We start from the raw sequence: 9,165 nt of genomic DNA, 5'->3' as shown, positions 1-9,165 counted from the left end.
GGCAAGTGGGCGAGTGGGTGACAGGTGACAGGTGGGTGGTAGTTGGCATGTGGCAGGTGGGTGGTAGTTGGCATGTGGCAGGTGGGTGGTAGTTGGCAAGTGGGTAGTGGAAGTTGGCAAGTGGGTAGTGGAAGTTGGCAAGTGGGTAGTGGAAGTTTGCAAGTGGGTAGTGGAAGTTTGCAAGTGGGTAGTGGCAGGTAGGAGGTGGTAGGTGCGTGGCAGGTGGCAGGTGGCCGGTGGGCGGTAGGCGGTGGGCGGTGGGCGGTGGGCCGTGGGCGGTGGGTGGCAGGTGGCAGATGACAGGTGGGTGGTGGCAGATGACAGGTGGGTGGTGGCAGATGACAGGTGGGTGGTGGCAGGTGACACGTGGGAGGTGGTAGGTGGGTGGCAGGTGGGCGGTGGGTGAGGGGAATGTGGCAGGTGGGCGGTGGGTGAGGGGAATATGGCAGGTGGATGGCAGTGCCAGGTGGATGGCAGTGCCAGGTGGATGGCAGTGCCAGGTGGATGGCAGTGCCAGGTGGGTGGCAGGTGGTTGTTGGGAGGTGGCATGTAGGTGGTAGTTGACAGGTGGCTGGTAGTTGACAGGTGGCAGGTAGTTGACAGGTGGCAGGTAGTTGACAGGTGGCAGGTAGTTGACAGGTGGCAGGTAGGTGGCAGGTGGATGGTGGAAGGGTTGGTGGTATATGTTAAGTGGGTGGTAGTTAGGGAGTGGGAGGTGGCAGGTGGCAGGTGGCAGGTGGCAGGTGGGTGGTGGGAGGTGGCAGGTGGGAGGTGGGAGGTGGGTGGTGGGAGGTGGGAGGTGGCAGGTGGGAGGTGGGAGGTGGGTGGTGGGTGGTGGCAGGTGGCAGGTGGGTGGTGGCAGGTGGGTGGTGGGAGGTGGCAGGTGGGTGGTGGGAGGTGGCAGGTGGGTGGTGGGAGGTGGCAGGTGGGTGGTGGGAGGTGGCAGGTGGGTGGTGGGAGGTGGCAGGTGGGTGGTGGGAGGTGGCAGGTGGGAGGTGGCAGGTGGGTGGTGGGTGGTGGGTGGTGGGTGGTGGGTGGTGGGTGGTGGGTGGTGGGTGGTGGCAAGTGGGAGGTGGGAGGTGGCAAGTGGGAGGTGGGAGGTGGCAAGTGGGAGGTGGCAAGTGGGTGGTGGGAGGTGGCATGTTATAGTGGTCAGGTTGTAGTGGTCAGGTTGTAGTGGTCAGGTTGTGGTGGTCAGGTTGTGGTGGTCAGGTTGTGGTGGTCAGGTTGTGGTGGTCAGGTTGTGGTGGTCAGGTTGTGGTGGTCAGGTTGTGGTGGTCAGGTTGTGGTGGTCAGGTTGTGGTGGTCAGGTGGGAGGTGGCAGGTAGGTGGCTGGTAGATGGGTGGTAGATGGGTGGTAGTAGGCAGGTAGTCGGTAGGTTAGAGGTAGTTTGCAGGAGGGAGGTAGGTGATAATTGGCAGGTGGGTGGTAGGAGGCTATGAGGTAGTTGGCAGGTGGGAGATGGGTGGGAGGTGGATGGGAGGTGGATGGGAGGTGGATGGTAGGTGGATGGCAGGTGGCGGGTGGATGGTAGGTGGATGGCAGGTGGCGGGTGGGTGGTAGGTGGATGGCAGGTGGTAGGTGGATGGCAGGTGGCGGGTGGGTGGTAGGTGGATGGCAGGTGGCGGGTGGGTGGTAGGTGGATGGCAGGTGGCGGGTGGGTGGTAGGTGGATGGCAGGTGGCGGGTGGGTGGTAGGTGGATGGCAGGTGGCGGGTGGGTGGTAGGTGGATGGCAGGTGGCGTGTGGGTGGTAGGTGGATGGCAGGTGGCGTGTGGGTGGTAGGTGGATGGCAGGTGGCGGGTGGATGGCAGGTGGCGGGTGGATGGCAGGTGGCGGGTGGGTGGCAGGTGGCGGGTGGGTGGGTGGCAGGTGGCGGGTGGGTGGCAGGTGGCAGATGGCATGTGGGTGGCAGGTGGTGGATGGCATGTGGGTGGCAGGTGGTGGATGGCAGGTGGTAGGTGGATGGCAGGTGGTAGGTGGATGGCAGGTGGTAGGTGGATGGCAGGTGGTAGGTGGATGGCAGGTGGTAGGTGGATGGCAGGTGGTAGGTGGATGGCAGGTGGTAGGTGGATGGCAGGTGGTAGGTGGATGGCAGGTGGTAGGCAGCAAGGAGTAACTGTCAGGTGGAAGGTAGGAAGCTGAAAATAACACACTTCAGTATATGGATTAAATAATCAAACATTACCCAGAGTTGTCTGTTCGTGGGCGTAAAGCTTATCTGGACCAACTGAATCAGTAAAAATGATGACATTCAGTTAACGTATGCAAGTACTTGGCCTGTACTGACAAAGGTACTGACTGACTAACTGGTAAAACGAATACTGACAGTAAGAAGACTGAGGATGTGGACTATCTGAATCAGCTAAATGTGTGGACTGACTGACTTTGGGTGTGGACTGATTGTGTGGAATGAGGGTGTGGATTAACTGGTTTACTCAACGACTGGACGGTGGGTCTGGATTAACTGAACTGGACTGGAGTGGACTAAGAATGTGAACTGGACTGAATTGTGGGTGTGGATTGACTGGACTGAACTGGAGTGGACTGTGGATGTGGACTGACTGGCTGGACTGGACTGGGGGGGTGGACTGACTGACAGGACTGGACTGGGGTGTGGACTGACTGGGCTGGACTGGGGTGTGGACTGACTGGGCTGGACTGGGGTGTGGACTGACTGGGCTGGACTGGGGTGTGGACTGACTGGGCTGGACTGGGGTGTGGACTGACTGGGCTGGACTGGGGTGTGAACTGACTGGGCTGGACTGGGGTGTCTGGACTGACTGACTGGACTGTACCGAGGGTCTGGACTGACTGACTGGACTGTACCGGGGGTCGGAACTGACTGACTGGATTAGACTAGGGGTCTGGACTGACTGACTGGACTAGACTAGGGGTCTGGACTGACTGACTGGACTAGACTAGGGGTCTGGACTGACTGACTGGACTAGACTAGGGGTCTGGACTGACTGACTGGATTAGACTAGGGGTCTGGACTGACTGACTGGACTGGACTGGGGGTGTGGACTGACTGGGCTGAACTGGAGGTGTGGACGGACTGGCTGGACTGGACTGGAGATGTGGACTGACTGACTGGACTGGACTGGGGTGAGGACCGACTGACTGGACTGGACTGGGGTGTGAACTGGCTGACTGCCTGGACTGTGGGTGTCGATTATCTGGACTGGACTGAACTGGACTGGGGGTGTGGACTGACTGACTGGACTGGACTGGGGTGTGGACTGACTGGACTGGCCTGGGGGTGTGGACTGACTGACTGACGACTGGGGGTGTGGACTGACTGACTGACGACTGGGGGTGTGGACTGACTGACTGGACTGGGGGTGTGGACTGGCTGACTGGACTGGATTGTGTGTGTGGGTGTGGATTGGACTGGACTGTGGGTGTGGACTGGACTGGACTGTGGGTGTGGACTGGACTGGACTGTGGGTGTGGACTGGACTGGACTGGACTGTGGGTGTGGACTGGACTGGACTGGACTGTGGGTGTGGACTGGACTGGACTGTGGGTGTAGACTGGACTGGACTGTGGGTGTAGACTGGACTGGACTGTGGGTGTAGACTGGACTGGACTGGACTGTGGGTGTAGACTGGACTGGACTTTGGGTGTGGACTGAACTGGACTGGACCGTTGTTTGGACTGACTAAATTGTACTGGACTGGACAGTGGGTGTGAAGAGAACCGGACTGGATTGTGTGTGTGAATTAACTGAACTGGACTGGACTGTCGACGTGGATTAACTGAACTGAACTGACGGTGGGTGTGGATTGGCTGGACTGTGGGTGTGGATTGGCTGGACTGTGGGTGTGGATTGGCTGGACTGTGGGTGTGGATTGGCTGGACTGTGGGTGTGGACTGAACTGGGCTGGACTAAAGGTGTAGATTGGACTGTAGTATGGGTGTGGAATCGATTGAACTGCACTGAGTGGCTTGAACTGTGGACTGAGTGGCTTGAACTGTGGACTGAGTGGCTAGGACTGTGGACTGAGTGGCTAGGACTGTGGACTGAGTGGCTAGGACTGTGGACTGAGTGGCTAGGACTGTGGACTAACTGGACTGGACTGTGGACTGACTGGATTGGCTGACTATTGACAAATGACTGAAGGATTAAAATGACTGATGTTGACTGACTGATGCCGACTGATTAATGTTGCTAGGGTGTGGACTGTGACTGGGTATGAACTGAGTGACAGGGTGTGGACTGAGTGACGGGGTGTGGACTGAGTGACAGGGTGAGGACTGAGTGACAGGGTGAGGACTGAGTGACAGGGTGAGGACTGAGTGACAGGGTGAGGACTGAGTGACATTGGGCATTGACTGACGATCTGAAAGTGAAATTTAATTGGGGAGTAATTGCCAAAGAGGGGTTGGACTGATGGATCATAAGACTGGACTGACGGGGTTTACAAGGGCGTGGACTGACAGAGGTTTACAAGGCTGTGGACTGAATCAGTAAAGGTATGTAGTGCTGGAGGCTGTGGACTGAATCAGTAAAGGCATATAATGATGGAGATTGTGGAGTGAATCAGTAAAGGTATGTAGTCATGGAGGCTGTGGACTGCATCAGTAAAGGCATGTAATGATGGAGATTGTGGAGTGAATCAGTAAAGGTATGTAGTGATGGAGTCTGTGGAGTGAATCAGTAAAGGTATGTAGTGATGGAGTCTGTGGAGTGAATCAGTAAAGGTATGTAGTGATGGAGGCTGTGGACTGAATCAGTAAAGGTATGTAGTGATGGAGGCTGTGGACTGAATCAGTAAAGGTATGTAGTGATGGAGGCTGTGGACTGAATCAGTAAAGGTATGTAGTGATGGAGGCTGTGGACTGAATCAGTAAAGGTATGTAGTGATGGAGGCTGTGGACTGAATCAGTAAAGGTATGTAGTGATGGAGGCTGTGGACTGAATCAGTAAAGGTATGTAGTGATGGAGGCTGTGGACTGAATCAGTAAAGGTATGTAGTGATGGAGGCTGTGGACTGAATCAGTAAAGGTATGTAGTGATGGAGGCTGTGGACTGAATCAGTAAAGGTATGTAGTGATGGAGGCTGTGGACTGAATCAGTAAAGGTATGTAGTGATGGAGGCTGTGGACTGAATCAGTAAAGGTATGTAGTGATGGAGGCTGTGGACTGAATCAGTAAAGGTATGTAGTGATGGAGGCTGTGGACTGAATCAGTAAAGGTATGTAGTGATGGAGGCTGTGGACTGAATCAGTAAAGGTATGTAGTGATGGAGGCTGTGGACTGAATCAGTAAAGGTATGTAGTGATGGAGGCTGTGGACTGAATCAGTAAAGGTATGTAGTGATGGAGGCTGTGGACTGAATCAGTAAAGGTATGTAGTGATGGAGGCTGTGGACTGAATCAGTAAAGGTATGTAGTGATGGAGGCTGTGGACTGAATCAGTAAAGGTATGTAGTGATGGAGGCTGTGGACTGAATCAGTAAAGGTATGTAGTGATGGAGGCTGTGGACTGAATCAGTAAAGGTATGTAGTGATGGAGGCTGTGGACTGAATCAGTAAGGGTTTGTGGTGATAGTGGCTGTGGACTACCTGAATTTTATAAGGTGTGGACTGTCCATGGGTGTACGACGACTGACTGGTTGTGGGTGTGGAATCACTGACGTGATTATTGATTGAACTGACCTACTACCAGTGACTGACTGATGATGAGGACTAACATAGGGTGTGGACAGACGGGTCAGTGAGGCTGTGGACTGACTGAGTCAGTTGGGCCGTGGACCGACTGGGTCAGTGGGGCTGTGGACCGACTAGGCCAGTAGGGCTGTGGACCGACTGGGCCAGTGGGGCTGTGGACCGACTGGGCCAGTGGGGCTGTGGACCGACTGGGTCAGCAGGGCTGTGGACCGACTGGGTCAGCAGGGCTGTGGACCGACTGGGTCAGCAGGGCTGTGGACCGACTGGGTCAGCAGGGCTGTGGACCAACTGGGTCAGCAGGGCTGTGGACCGACTGGGTCAGCAGGGCTGTGGACCGACTGGGTCAGCAGGGCTGTGGACCGACTGGGTCAGCAGGGCTGTGGACCGACTGGGTCAGCAGGGCTGTGGACCGACTGGGTCAGCAGGGCTGTGGACCGACTGGGTCAGCAGGGCTGTGGACCGACTGGGTCAGCAGGGCTGTGGACCGACTGGGTCAGCAGGGCTGTGGACCGACTGGGTCAGCAGGGCTGTGGACCGACTGGGTCAGCAGGGCTGTGGACCGACTGGGTCAGCAGGGCTGTGGACCGACTGGGTCAGCAGGGCTGTGGACCGACTGGGTCAGCAGGGCTGTGGACCGACTGGGTCAGCAGGGCTGTGGACCGACTGGGTCAGCAGGGCTGTGGACTGACTGGGTCAGCAGGGCTGTGGACTGACTGGGTCAGCAGAGCTGTGGACTGACTGGGTCAGTAGGGCTGTGGACTGACTGGGTCAGTAGGGCTGTGGACTGACTGGGTCAAAGAGGCTGTGGACTGACTTGGTCAGTATGGCTGTGGACTGATTAAAGCTGTAGACTGACAGACAGTAAGGGTTTCGAGTACTGGAGGATGTGGAGTGAATCAGTAAAGGTTTGTAGTGATGGATTTGGGCTGAATCATAAGGGTGGAGTGATAAAGAGTGTGGACTGACTAGAGAGAATGTGATCGACTAGAAAGTAGACTGACTAACTGTGCCGACTGCTGATCAGCGTGTCAGTTGGTAAAAGATAGCAAGAGGCGGAATCAGTGACTGGGCCTGTGCGTGTTTGAGTGGGGGTCTAACAAAGCATGAAGATGGTTTAGTAAATATTAAGGACGGGACGTGATTTGAATTTATATAGGGCCAGCGATGAGGTAAAACTAAGCTGAGCAACTGACAGGAGAGGCAAACGATCTAAGTTATTAAAAAAAAGCACAAAGGTGTAAGCAAGTCCATAACGTTATAGAGTTATTTATGGAACACCGTTAATTCATGTGATCAGCCTGTATTCCACAATATAGTGTAGTCAGCAACAATACAGAAAGGCCAGACATTAATTACATTTCAAGAAATACAATGGATCTTGTCTACACCTTGGCGCTCTTTTAAAATGATACATCCCTATGACAGAACTGACGACGACTAAGGGTTGACCAAAGCCTAGATGTGATTAACTGAAGGCCGAGTGTTTGGAGCTATACCGAGTCGTGAACTAAATTTACTATATCCTAACTAACGACTGACTGGTGTAAAGTCAACTAAAATATTGTGATGTTGAAAGTCCTCGTACATTACCGGATAATATAGAGGAGGATATTGCAGGGTAGGCAGCGCATCCTCGGAGGGGTAAATTCAAGACGGGGTATCAATGGCATCGAGCAGTATGTTGAGGTGGTACAAGCTGGATGATTTCCCTCCTTTAAATGCCATATAAAATTAGCCGGACTTGCAACAGAGTATTCGTTATTTCGGACTGTCTCTGTTGAAAATATCCACACATTTTTTCGTCAAATATGTTTACATTATTTTGGCTTTGTCACTTACTGTATTAGATAATTTGCCTTTGTTATATTGTCTCATTGTATAATGCAGTGTTTCGCAAAGTACAAGTACTTACCTAATCTTCCCTTCAGGTGAGGTTCTTTGTTGTGGTCCCTCCCACGGTCACGGTCAGCATCATCCCTCCCGCGGTCACGGTCAGCATAATCACTGTCCCTCCACCACTGGATTCTCTTTAGCATCGTAAGCCTTCACTCCACCTGCCAGGTAGGTATCTTATTTACTTCTATAGTTCATTCGTCAGTTTTGGAGATTTTTTTTTTTTTTTTTTTTGCGGCCATATTACGTAGCTCAGACAGACTACGAAAAGTACTACGGTGTTGCACATCCAAAGCACTTTTTCGTAACTGGCACGAAGTTCTGTGTTATTATGCTACAACTTATCAGTCAAGACGGGGATTCAATTTTGAGCCATACTAAAATTAATGTATCGTCTCCATAAAATAAGCATGTCAGATGCAGCCATTCGTTATATCAGCTTGAATCCAACATTTTCCTAATACATTAAAAACTACAAATTCAAGAAACTAGCAATTTAGTTTAAAGCTAGCAGTGGAAATTTGTCTGAAGCAAAATCTTGCTAAATAACTGCAATTTAACGACCAAGAACGTTGAAAATGCTCTTTATGGCGAGGACTTCCAGTTCTTTAATAACTGTACTGAAACCATATATTATTTAACTCCGAATAAGTTCAAGGCCGAGACGTAAGCATTTTGGAGACGAAACAGATTTACTGATCACCTTATCCAACAGTAGAATCATTATATTAAACAGTATAATCAGTCAAATGCCATACCTTATCAAAAGCCATTAACTATACTATACCTGGCGTGATGAAATGCCAACACTGCACTGACATCCCGGTTCAGTTATCCTCTCGTATCTCTGACCTCTTGTGTCATAGGCATAATTTTTTGTATTCTTTGCTCATCTCGTCATCTGGCTTCCTCTCGTAGTACCTTCTTTGCTGTTCTGGCCACCCTCCCTGTAATACCAGTATCGGTGAATAGACAGATCTCTAGTCCGATAAGCTATTTCAGAGTCATTTCATCTGCTACATAAACTTTTTTTTTTCCATAATTACTCACCATCTATAACTGGACATGGAATCTGAGTGGTAATCTTGTTGGTCTATTTCATTAACCCCTGTTCTGACAATAATGATACCTTAATGTTATTGTTGCAAAGTACTTAATGACACTAACAATTTCATTTATGCTGTCAGTACATCTATTTTGCACATAAAAGTATTAAAGTGACAAGTAAATCACTTACGAAGAGGCACCAAGTCCATTATGCCAACAAGATTACCAGCGTTTCAGGTCTGTACTCTGGCACCAATCCTCAGCATCCGCCTGAGAGATGATCGTATTTGTAACAGACATCCAAAGTTATTATTCTACATGGCTGTTTATTTTCACTGTCGTGCAGATATTTAACTGACCAAGATATGTAATTAGAGTCAGATAACACTAAAAAAACATCTTACCATTGACAGCTTCCGCAGTTCCCCACGCTGACGCTTCATCTAATCCTGGCGCCATCACAGCTGTGTCTCGGCAGCTCCTCACCCCCTGCAAGATGAATGTAGTTTCAGCAGCAGTTCTCTTAAGGTGTTTGTATGCATGTGGATG

Source organism: Coenobita brevimanus, chromosome 45 (genome assembly GCF_032717465.1).
Source record: "Coenobita brevimanus isolate Jiangsu-jjx chromosome 45, ASM3271746v2, whole genome shotgun sequence".
Taxonomy (NCBI): domain Eukaryota; kingdom Metazoa; phylum Arthropoda; class Malacostraca; order Decapoda; family Coenobitidae; genus Coenobita; species Coenobita brevimanus.
This window is presented reverse-complemented; position numbering follows the sequence as displayed.